This window comes from Lonchura striata, chromosome 9, assembly GCF_050655825.1.
Source record: "Lonchura striata isolate lonStrDom1 chromosome 9, ASM5065582v1, whole genome shotgun sequence".
NCBI lineage: Eukaryota > Metazoa > Chordata > Aves > Passeriformes > Estrildidae > Lonchura > Lonchura striata.
The window spans coordinates 7,371,476-7,384,040 of NC_140711.1; the positions used below are offsets into that span (position 1 = coordinate 7,371,476).

Genomic DNA, 12,565 nt, shown 5'->3' on the forward strand with positions numbered 1-12,565 from the left:
CTCTGAATGTTCCCACTAGCCTAGAAAAGACTCCTGCTTCCCAATAATTACAGCTCAGTATCTACTGTCCATTTCCAATTTCACACTTCACTGCTGGAGATGCAAAGTATCCCCAAGAGTTTTTCTCATTTTGGTAATATCTGCAGGACAAGTCCCACACCTCTTTGCAAGCTCACAGGTATAGGGGTTTTACACATATCCCAAATTCACAGTCCTTGTCAACTTGCTGCTGGAAGAACTACAAAGGGAAGAGCAGAGTGTCATACAGACAACAGGGATTAAAGAAAAATACTTAAAAAGCAGCTCTCCTGAACTTTAGGTGACTCCACACATGCAGGTGTGTGTAGAGCTCTGCCTGGAGCTCCTTCTTTCAGCTCCCTCAAACACAAGCATCAGTCCCTCCTGCAAACACCATTTTTGCTCCACAAAATGCAATTTCATTCCTGGGTTACTCTGCAAAGTCCCAGTGCCTGGAGAGTGTCTCAGCAGACCTCCAAGGTTTTGCTGTAGAGTGACATCAGACTTGGAATCGTTCTTCACTAATGCTATCAGCATAATCTGAGTTAGCCCAAGAGAAAGGAGGACAAGAAGTATCACTCATCACACAGAGAATAAGCAAGACCCTAAGAATCCCTAATGCACCTCCAGGTGACTTGCTCCCTCAGTGGCTTCAAAGAATATCTGGAAGATTTAATTCTCTAATTATGGAAAAATAAGTGTGGCCTAGCACCACCTTCTTGGAGACGTGAGGTTTCAGTAAAAAGAAGGAAATGAAATTGTAGGGAATAACCTTGGAAAAAGCATGACTTACAGGTGAAGAAGGGAAATGAAAGAGTATGAAGTGACCTCCAAAGAAAATACTGAGCTCAAAGAGGCTGAGCAGGTTCTTTACCACCACCTTCCTGGTCCCAGTGACAGTGTGGAGAAGTGAGGGCTTTGTAAATGTGAATAGTTTCCCAGAACCAGCACATGGAATGCAACACTGAACTTTGTCTTTCTTTCAGTCCTGCAACCATATGGGCTTCTCAGAATAGAAGGTTCAAGGATGTCTTGGCCAAGAGGGATCAACAAAATCCCCTATCCATCACCTGATGCAACACCAGGCATCACATGTTGCAGAACCTTGAGCAGCAGCCAGTTTGAGGTCAGGCACACAATAGCCTCCCACTCCATGAACCAGGAAGCCAGGGCTTAGGTTTAGATTTCTTTAAAGGAGAACTGAATTATTTTGGAAATTAAGGCAAAGAGAGACTGCAAGGTAATCTGGGTTCTGAAAAGGGTCCTGCTCACATGGATTCTGGGGACTGATCTTTGCTACTTCAGTGTGTTCAGCAACACAGAAAAGCAGCCAGCTCATGGCTGGCCCCAAGGTCAGCTATTCTCTGACAAAGCAAAGGAAACCCCATATAAATCCTTTTACCTCTCAACACACATCATGATGACTTTCTGTTGCAGACAGTACATTGTGGCCCTAGACACGGGGAAAAATGACTGCAAACATTCCCTAAGGCTCTGAGCACTAGGAGGCTTCTACACAGGTGTATGCTCTGTCAACTGCCCATTTGGTCAGTCCACCGAGCTCCTCAGCTTCTGCACTACACAGAACACATCAACAGTTCGGATTATCTCTGCCCAGAGAGGATCTGCCTGCAGGAACATGCAATGGATGACTGAACACAAAAGATAATACTTGTAGGTTACAGCCAGCACTCTTGTTCTGCCCACCAGGCTGCAGGAGGAACCTCTACCCATGAGAACACACTAAATCAATTAACCAGCACCAGTATTTCCTCCCAGTACAGACAGGCAAGCACATTGAAACTACAGGACACTGTGCCTTGGGGAATGTACATAACCCATTAAAGAAGAGTTCTATTTGTAAGGGAACCAGGGAGGTCACAGTGTCACACTGTCCTATGCCCAGGGACACAGGAGTCCTTCTAGCAACCCTACAGCTAAAGAAACTGCTAAACATTCTTATTCCCAAATTGGTGTCCCAATGCCGCCAAGCAACATGGCGAACTTTAGTGTCCAGCTGTAAGGAAAACAGGTAGAAAACAAATGGTTCTGTGAAAACTCAGCCATCCATCCAACACCTGCTGAGGTCCATGGCACCACCAGCATGAGAGCCCAGCACATTCTTTTCTCCACCAACATGGAGGTGTCAGGCTGACCTTAAGGCAGCAGCAGCACTGAGTACACAGCATCAGTGGGAAACTCCTCTGTGTGGGATACCTGAGTAGCCCAGACACAGGGAAGGATAACATTGCAAAGAAATTTCATCCCCCTTAGCACAGAGCCATCCTGCCACAGGCCAGAGGTCACAACTGTAGTGGCCACCAGCTAAGAGAGTGACAATTCAACCTCACAAGACAAGCTGGCACACTGATCCAGAGATATGGATGCTGGGGACAATGCCATTTATCCATGAGTTGTGGGGCAAATCTGTTGAGATAGAAGCAACCAAAATACACAAGCCTCTGAAACGTGGACAAGGTGTTTCCTAGCAACAGTAACAAACCAATGGAGTACAATGAATGTTTTCTCAGCACTTTGCTGGCGGGTGACCTCGCTACCACCCTTCTGCAGGAGACAGGATCCTCTCTGACAAAACCACCACCAGCAGCTGACCCAGCACAGTGACCAAAGCTGACACTGCTGCACTCCCCTCTGCTCGGCTCCAAGGTTGGATTCCTGACCACTTTCTCCCTGAGAGAACTCCAAAAATAGCCTCTGCTCACTCCAGGGAGTCCATGCCTGAATAAACCCCAGGCAAAGGCCTTTGTTCACAGCCCACACCACAGCAGCTCACCTGCTCTGGAGGTGGATGCGAGGAGAAATGTAGGCCACACATACAGAGGAAAAAAGACATCCAGAGTTCAGAGATGCCAGAGATCCCATTGGCAGAGTCAGGAAGTGAATGCCCACTAAAAGAGCCTGCAAGTGCTGAGGTACAGCTCAACATGAGCCGGCCAGGCTAAGGGCAAAACACACCTCATCAGAAAGTAAAAAACTTGTGGGCTATTTCACCCACTAAACTGCCTGATGAATCATTAAAGAATATCTTTGTGATGTAACTATTCAGACTTACACAAAGAAGCCTTGTAATTAGCTCTCAAAGTAATCCTCTGGCCACCATCTGGAGCTCAGCCTAAACCTTGACCTCAATCACACCAGACAGCCACACACCAGTGACACACACCTGACAGTGAGTCACGCTGCTACACTGCATTCACAAAGCACAGAAAGTTGACAGGAATGCTAGAAACTCGAGACACTTTTTACTCTACAGGTTCTTCAGTTCACATCCATCACACTTAAGGAAATGGTTTCAAAAATAAAAAGTTAAAAAGCAGGAGTCATCAACCCAAGTCCGCATCTAAAAAAAAATTGTTTCCTCCATCATTTATAGTAAACAAAGTTGACTCATGATATACCAAACCTTCTTCCAATAACACAAGAGAAACATCTTCCTAGAACCAGATTCTGACAGAAAACAGACTTACCACAGATATAAAATAACTTATTCCCCCAGGTATAAACAGCTCAAAATATTTTACTATTAAAGGATGGCAAAATTCTTTTACCTAAAGCACCATAGATGACTGGATGTTCTTTTTTTGCTAAAATCTTCTGATGAATTTGAAATTCCTGTTCCCCACAAGCAAATAAAATCTAAGATGCCTACCACCTCTTGTAAAGCCTCCTAGCTAAAGAAAAATTAGTTTTCTTTAATATACAGCTCTCTGTTGCTTGCTGAGCTCCCCACAGCAAAGCAGTCAAGAATGATACATGCCACATCACTATGAATAAAATTTATCTTGTCAGTCCCAGATGTACTCTATTTCCAATGAAGTTTAACAAGCAGATTTTAGACTTTTGTAAAAAGCCCACAAAACAAGGAAAGATGGATGGAGCAAGCTGAAAGTGCTGAAACAGTTATTGCTTAGTTCATATCTGAGAGCAAATCTCTGCAAGAATGAGAAATGTTTATTTTTTTTCTAGGGATCACGTGTCTATAAAGCACAAAGAGCTTTCTGTAGTAGGAGCCATGGTCCCAGAGCAGAGACCTCCTACCAGCTGGGCTCCTGGCACACACAATTCCCTCCAGCTCGAGGGACAGTTAAATACAAATAAGAGCAAGATCAGAACAGACCACCAGACACGGTGCCACCAGGGAGACCCCAAATTCCAGTCATTTCACTACAGACACCCTGGGGCTGTCACCACTGCCAGGTACAGACCTGGTTGTCTCCTCACATCATGCAGCCTCCCAGCCCTAGACATGGGGACACTGTGGGGGTTTCCTGAGCCTCCTCTGGGACAACTCCCCATGGCCAGATTGGCTTCAGTTTGGCAGGGGGAGGTTTAAAGGGATTGTCTTTGCCACAACACCTTTCTCCTGGCTGCAGCTTCAGCAGGGATTACTCGAGACCAAAGTTCTACACAAGTCAATATTTAACTTGAGCTCTGCACTGCTGAGACCCACCCGAAATATTGGAGATAGTCGTTTATTAAAGCTTATTAAAGCTGCCATTTCTAACCAAAAAAAATAATAATAACAGGCAAGTTATCTTCTTCATGAGAACTTGTGAAGAAAAATTCTACAGGGACAGCAGTTAGAGCCAGCATAAGTAATTTTACTAAGGGAACTAAAGGAAAATGCTTCCAGGAAAGGAGATCTAAACAATGGGAGGTGTACACAGCAGGGTAGGTTCAAGGCAGGGGCAAGAGCCACACTGCAAAAAGCATTTAAAACCAAACCTCACCAAGGTCTGGAAATTGAGCATTTGTTCCAGAAGTAGTATTTTAACATTGCAATTAAGCCATTAATCTATGTCACAAAGGCTTATATCTGTCTTGCATTACATTACAAGGAGAAACATTTATTCTCTGCTAATTACCACTAAGTATCACCTGCTGTACTAACACAGACTTTAAAATAACACAATAAACAAAAGTGATTTTTTCCAGGTTAATTGTTCCTAGTCTTAGTGAGGGTAAGAAAGTGCTTATTTTTAAAAAAAATCTCTGTATGCACTTGATATAAATTTTTGCCAATAGTTTCACCTTCTATCTTTTTGGAGAGCTTTCTGCTGTGAGAAACAGCTGCTAACATATAATTCAGGCCAAAAGTGAGCATCTGAGAGCAATTCCTCCTTTCCTACATCTGTTTCAATTCTTTATCCACCTGTTCTCTGTGATTTCTTTATTTGTTGTTAGTACTCCCACCTTTACATTTAGCAAAAACTGTTTTTGTTCTCTAAACAGGAACATCTGTTGTAGAAATGACTCCTCTGGAGTTATGGGTGAAAATCACCATAGACAACATTCTAAAAATGCCCCAGTTCTGTATTTCTAACCCTTCACAGATAACAGTTTGGTCAGCACCCAAAAGGAAACTTTGTCAGGAAACAAAAATAGTTCTGCTTGGAAAGGAAGAGGTTGAGGATATTAGGAACATCTGGAAATTAAGGAGTAGTGCACAGTTTTCATCCAAAAAAAAAAAAATTCAAAACAAAACAACAAGCACCACCAAAAAGCCAAACCACAAGCACCAGGACCGTCCAGCAAAGTGTAGCCTCAGGGAACACTTTCAGGAGCAGCTTAACTGGTTTTGATCCCTGTCACTGCCTAATGGGTGGGCCTGCCTCTCCCTGTTGGATGCACAGACACACAGCTCCATGGATTCAATTTCCATATGGTGCAAATTGCAGTGGGTTTGGCATGTGAATCCAGCCCACCATACCACCACTTACACCTGCACTTGAGGAGCAAGGAAAACAGACAAGCAGAGGGATGGAAACAAGGGTGCACAGGGCTCCTATTCCTGAAATTCCATGCTTCCAGACCCATACAGCTACCACAAAAATGCAAGCTTTCACAGCTCATATGCCTCCTTGGAGCAATGAAATCACAACTCCATCTTGGACTGAATGCAGAAAGTATTTATCTTTACTTTTCTGCTTGAAGAAGGAGTTCAGTATATTGAGAGCAACCTACCTCTGAAGCAGTAAAACTACACAGGCTAAAAGAATAACTGCAAGTGATGTCACAGCACAGTCTCAGCCAATTCCAGCAGCAGAATTCCCACAGAGCTCAAATGAGAGAGGAGGCAGGTTCCTGTCTGCTTTATCTAAAGGTTTTATTTCCATTGCACTACACCTGCAGGTGTTACTTACACCCAACTGCCATCCATTTAGCAAAAATGAGGCACAGTATCAGATTGTACCAGAGAAGTGCCCTTCCCTACAAGGAGAAAAGAGGAATGGTTTGGATTGGAAGGGATTTTAAAGCTTACCTCATTCTAGCCCCTGCCATGGGCAGGGACACCTTCCACTATCCATGGTTGTTCCAAGCCCTAGTCAACCTAGCCTTGGACACTTCCAGGGCTGGAGTAGACACAGCTTCTCTGGGCAACCTGTGCCAGGGCCTCACCACCTTCACAGGGAGGAATTCCTTCCCAATATCCCGTCCATCCCTGCCCTTTGGCAGTGGGAAGCCATTCCCCTTGTCCTGGCACGACAGTTCCTGCCTTCCCTCATAAACTTAAGAGCTGCACTTCTCTGGGCTAAGCCACACAGCCCAAGTGAAGCAGCCACTAAACTCATCTCATCCACTCTCCCAAACTTCTGCCAGGTGAGAGAAGCATCAAAACTCCTACATTTTTTTACTGGAGAGGGCACAAAACCATTGCAGCTTGTGCTGGTCTTTGTTGTTGCCAACAGCCCCCAGACCAGATTAGGACAGACACGACCGGCTTAGCTCCGGCGGGATTTGCTCCAGGCTGTCTGGCGACTGACTGAAACACTTCCTACTGCCCGATAACACCCTGGGACTGCTCACCTGCCTCTCAACAGCCCACCTCGGCGGCAGCTCTGACCGCCCTCTTAAATTGGAAAAACTCCCCTTTTTATATCAAATATACAAGCGCGAGAGCTCCGCGCCTGCAAACAGGAGCGCAGCTTCCTGAGCACCCTAAAAGACGAGCACCCCATTCCCGAGCATCCCGTGCCCCTCAGCACCCCATTCCCGAGCATCCCGTGCCCCTCAGCACCCCATTCCCGAGCATCCCGTGCCCCTCAGCACCCCATTCCCGAGCATCCCGTGCCCCTCAGCACCCCATTCCCGAGCATCCCGTGCCCCTCAGCACCCCGGTTACCTGCACAATGCATTCCCTGAGCACCCCGTTCCTGGGGCTCATCATTCCCTCAGCACTCCGTCACTCGGACACGGCGCTCCACAAGCATCGCTCTCTCTGCGTCCTCCGTTCCCGGCGCCCCCCGTACCCCGAGCTCCCCGTTCCCTGCGCAGCCCGTACCCCGAGCTCCCCGTACCCCGCGCAGCCCGTACCCCGATCTCCCCGTACCCCGCGCTCCCCGTACCCCGAGCTCCCCGTTCCCTGCGCAGCCCGAGCTCCCGCAGCTCCGCGTCCCCGGCCGGCTCCGCCTCACGCTGGACCCGCAACGTCACCTCCGGCCGCCGCCGGCTGCGGTGGGCTTTAAGCCGGGGGCGGGGCCGGGGCGGTGTGGGTGGGGTGAGGGGGCGTGGCCGAGAGCCGCAGGCGCACGGGCGGGGCTGAGGGTCGTGGGCGGGGCTTAATGCGTGTGGGCGGGGTCTGATGGCACGCGAGGGCGGGGTGTGGGCGGGGTCTGAGAGTGGGCGGGGTCTAACGCGGCGTGGGCGTGGCCTGCGGCGGCGCGCGGCGGGTTTTGGGCGGGAAGGCGTGAGGCGGCCGCGGGCCGGGCCCGTGAGGCGCCGTGAGGGGCTGGCTGCTCCAGCGGCCGCCTCGGGCCGTCCTCAGGGCCGACGAGCCCCGGGCGCGATGTGTGCAGGAATCCAGCTGGCCCGGGCACGGCTGCCGAGAATTAGGACAGCATCACCTGCGTGGGCCGGCATAGACAGACGAGCGCAGGACTCGCGGCTGAGTGCGATAAGGGCGGCCAAAGCACGACTCGCTATCTGAGGTTTACGAGTACTTGGTGACGGCAGCCCCAATATTCTAATATTGCCTGCCAGTTCCCTCAACACCAGGTTACAGCCTTGCGTGGCCAAAATACATATTAATATGCCAAGCTTTGACTGACACTTTTAACACTGTAGTTTACTGCTGGACACAAAACAGTTTCTTTAGTGCTGCATCAACTAATCTGGAATGGAAAACAGAAAAACATATTGATTACATGTATCTTTTGACCCCTTCATTGACAACGTTACTGTCTCTTTCCAGAAATATCCCTCCACAGCCACTTGTATGGGTTTTATTGCGAGCACATGAACATTTATGTCACATCTCAGCCTTCTGCAGCCACCACCTGCTGTATTTCAGTCCAACTCCTCGCGTTGTTCCCGGGTGTTGGATTGTTCCATGGGATGCCAGTGCTGCACAACAGCACCTTGAACCATGTGTAATGCTGTCAGTGAGGGCACCTTGTTCTTTGTCCTGTGGCGTTCCCAAAATACTACTTCTGTAGTATTTTTGGTTGCTCCTAAGGAAACCCATGTTGATTTAGTGCTCAGGGAATGGGATCCTTGAAGCACTAAGGATTTTTTCTGAAACTGCTCCGAATTTCCCTTTGTGCCTGTATTTTCTGCTTAAATAGAGAGTTTTATGGTGAAATAGGGAAAAGAGAGCAAATTAATAGGGCAAAGATGAGCACTGACATCCATTCACCATTTATAGGCACAACAGCAAGCATCCTTTGCTGGCTTTGCTCTTTTATAGATAAAGTCCTGCACAGCTTGTGGTGATATTGTCCATTGTAAACCAGCACCTGTGATATAAACATACACACACACACACACACAAAGGAAAAGCACAGCAAGGCCTGTCAGATAGCACTAGGTGCTTGTGTGCTCTCATGTTAAAAAATTCTGGATTACATTCCCAACTTTTACTTCTCCCCCAGTGGAAATTGGAACAGCCACATCCAACACACCCTGATTTTCACATTAAGCAAGGAAAGGTCTTTGCTGCAGGTCACTGACAGTCTGGGAACAGTTTCCCAGAGAAACTGTGGTTGCCCTGGAAATATCAAAGGTCAGGTTGGATGGGGCATGGAGCAACCTGGGATAATGGAAGGTGTCCCTGCCCATGGCAGGGGGTGGGAATGAGATGAGCTTTGAGGTCCCTTCCAGCTCAAACCATCCTGTGATTCTATCACTCCACAGCATTCCTGCTTTGTCATGTATCATCCCACAAAGAATGTCTCCCCCTGCACAAGCAATACCACGGCTTGCCAGGAGGTGTTGCTTTGAAACCACGCAATTATAAGAGCTCAAAATTCATGAGGTAGGTTTGTAATATTAAAAAAAACCAACATACTTTGTTCTGGAAGGGAAAAATCGAGGTTTTACTTTTGAAATTACAATTTTTGTTTAAGACAATTTAGATCTACAATGCCCAGCATGGCATAGGGTGAGATAAATACTGAACAGACAACCCACTAGGTGGGAAATGCTGTGAGTTTGAACACTGCTAACATATCTGTCAGACCAGCTTGATGTGTGCAAAGTTGTCCATAGCTTTGTGTTTGCAGGGTTGGATGCTAAAATATACAGAAACACAGACCAGGCTTGATGCAGTGGGGAGTTTCAGAGCAGTAATCCTGGGTTTCAAGAAGCCAAGGAGCAGAGTAAAGTCTCAATAAAACAAAAGTCTTCCAAGGCCAGGTCGGACAGGGCTTGAAGCAACCTGGTCGAGTGGAAGGTGTCCCTGGCCATGGCAGGGCATGGATTGAGATGACCTCTAAGGTCCCTTTAACCCAAACCTGTCTGTGATTCCATGCTAACAGCTGTCGTGCTCACAGGGCTGTGTTGCTGCTCTCCACACCTGCACACACACATTTGAAACAAAAATGAGCTGTTTGCTTCTAAGGGGAATGCAGAGTTGGGTATGCAACTGTTCTCCATCTCCACACTAGTTTTTAAGTTATTAAATGTAGTAACAGGGGCAAAGTTAACAATGCATTTAATTATGCCCTGCCTTACTTTATAAGACAAAACAAAAAGCAAAGATTCCAAGACATTTGAAAACCTTTTTTACTACAGAAAAAAAAAAAATCCTCAAAGGATACCCAGTTAGGACAAAAAGGTTTTTAAATATGTCCTTATCACGTCAATCTAAAATAACCTTCATGGCTGACAGAAGCTGTGGCTCTTCAGCAGAAATTTAAATTCTGCAATAGGATGCTATTGCATGGCCCACAGTGTGCCTTGCTGTGTTGTTCTAGTTATCACACCTGCTCCACCTTTGTAAGGGCTCTCTGTGCCAGCCCTGAGGCACTGAACTCCAGCTCACTGAGGCTCTGTGAGGCTGGGTTTTGGAGACTGTTTGGAAAATAAACTTAAAATTATCAGAGGACACCTCCTAAGGGTGTGATAACCAAAGGAGACTCTGAAACTATTTTGTGATCAAATGTTTACCAGTATTGGCTTTTACCGCACATGAAGGGGTCAGACAAAAATTACAAAAATTGCAGCTCTTTTTACAGCAGATAATAAGTGGGGGGAAAAAGGGCCATAGCTGTAAGAGGGAAAGCCGAAAACAGCTGTTGGATTTAGCTGGCCCTCCTGTCTGTCATTTCAACAGCAAGGTATAATTCAGGCCTGAAGTTTAGACCAGCTGATGACAAGAACCAGTAAGTTTTTCAGTTTTCAGAGTTCCTGCCCCTCTCAGCACTGTGGCCATGGGCTTTACCACAAATCTCCACTCAGATTGCACAATACAGCTGATAAGACCTTCCATGCTCCCCAGAGGTCATTCCCATAGAAATACTCTACTCCTACAGATGGGACATTACTGCACTCACCTTTTCCAGTCTCTCTGGGTGCAGCTGTCAAAAAAACATTTTCCAGGAATTTTTGTTCTGTGTGAATAAGGTTAGAGCAAATCAAGGTGCTTCTTATGGAGTACCTTGTATCACTGATATACTGGAATAAAAATGAAGCTGAGGCTCCTATAAATAAAGCATTTGTTTTTGTCATTCAGCACTTCCTGAACAGGATGATGATCCCAGGGGCTTGCAGGAGACTTGATATATTTGTGTTGCTCCAGCTCAGAAAGAAGTAGGAATCTTTTTTTCCTACTATGGCACTTTCTGAGGGGTTCAGAAGACAAAGCACAACATTTCCATCCATTAAAATCTGGTTTTTGATAAAAAATACCTTCATCCCCACTATTCCTGTCTCAGAAGCCTTTTTCCAGAGCTGGGTGCTAGGTGTATTTTCTGAGCATTATTCTCTAGTGTGTGGTCAAAAGACCAGTAATCAGAGGGATCTGGAATAGTGAGATGTCTTTTCTTCTGGCAGGCCTAGGGCTAGAGAAAGCTGCCACCTTGTCCTGTGGCTCCATAGCCCACAGCTGCTTTCCAGGGAAGCACAAACTGCCTGGCAGCCCCCACACAGCTTTAGAACAGCAGGGCTGACAGAGACTTGCACAAGCTCTTGGGGAGCCACACAAAAGCTGGAGGAACAAACTGGACCACCTGGTAACATTTGCCATGGTGAAGTGCACTGACAGGCTCTTCAACCTGCACCCCTCCCATGTGCAAGATCAGCTCAGATGTAGCAGAGCTGCAGAGCCTTGGTCTGATTGCAGTGAAAAAAAGCAATGCTGGAAGAGGAAAACACAGCCAGAAGCATAATTGGGGCCTGTACCATGCACTTCTCTTTCCCCATTGGTTTGGGATCTGGATTTAAGCTCAGGCCTTTGCACTTGGTCATTACACAACTTCCAAGACTTAAAATCTCTCTGCTGTATATACTGAAATGCATTTCTTCTTCTTCTCACTACCAAACTCCATTCATCTTGAAGGAAAAAGGGAAATAAAGACAAGCACAACCTTAAATATTACCTGAACTTTTCCATAACAATGTAGAACTTTCTTCTTTTTTTTTTTCCTATGAGCTCTCTTTTCCCAAGCACTGCTTTCTTCTGTGTTTATTCGAGCTTGAAATAGGGCTGTTTTATCACAACTACAGCAGTTGTATTATTAAAGGACAAATAGATCAGACCTGTAAATTATAAACACAGAGTACAACTTAGACTGATCTTTGGTTTCATTCTGGTTAATAAAAATTCAACAGACCAGCTAGCCCTCCAAGGCATCATTTACACAATTTTTATAAACTCCCAGAACATGCTGTTTACAAGCAAATGGCAGAGTATTATCACTAGTTTAGGGGGGTTTGTAACATTATATAATAAATGCCAGAAGAGCTGTAGTGACCCACCACAATAGGTGTAACAATAAAGGTTATATAAAAGCAGCAATAAAGCTTGCTTTTAGTGAAGGACTTTTCTGTACATGTAAATCAATTTCTAAAAATGTGTACACCTGTTCCAGACCAGGGAAAAACTGTAGCCATTCTGCCCAGGGACTGACTTTTAAAGGCCAAGAGACATAAAGGGGAGATTATAGAGATATAAATAAGAATATAACAATGTATAGATGAAAATATTTTCTGTCCTTTAAATAACATTTTAAAGCAATAAATACCTGTTGTAACATTAGAAACTGTTTCCCCTCCCTACCTCTCAGCTCTTTTTACAGTGGCACTACAG

The 12,565-nt window shown here is 46.1% G+C and overlaps 1 protein-coding gene across 11 annotated transcripts in view; it reads right to left on the bottom strand.

Annotated features, from left to right (window-relative positions):
* MAP3K13 (mitogen-activated protein kinase kinase kinase 13) overlaps window positions 1–7,508 on the bottom strand; it is a 72,249-nt gene extending 64,741 nt beyond the window's left edge. For 4 of the 11 annotated variants that reach the window (XM_021537182.3, XM_021537184.3, XM_085587645.1 and 1 more), the window contains exon 1: window positions 7,386–7,508. The gene's annotated coding sequence lies outside the window, so the exon portion shown is untranslated. Of the gene's footprint in view, window positions 1–7,162; window positions 7,319–7,385 lie in introns of those variants that run through there. The other 7 variants (XM_077785611.2, XM_085587647.1, XM_085587643.1 and 4 more) reach the window with 5 other exon arrangements.
* Window positions 7,509–12,565: the final 5,057 nt, after the last annotated feature.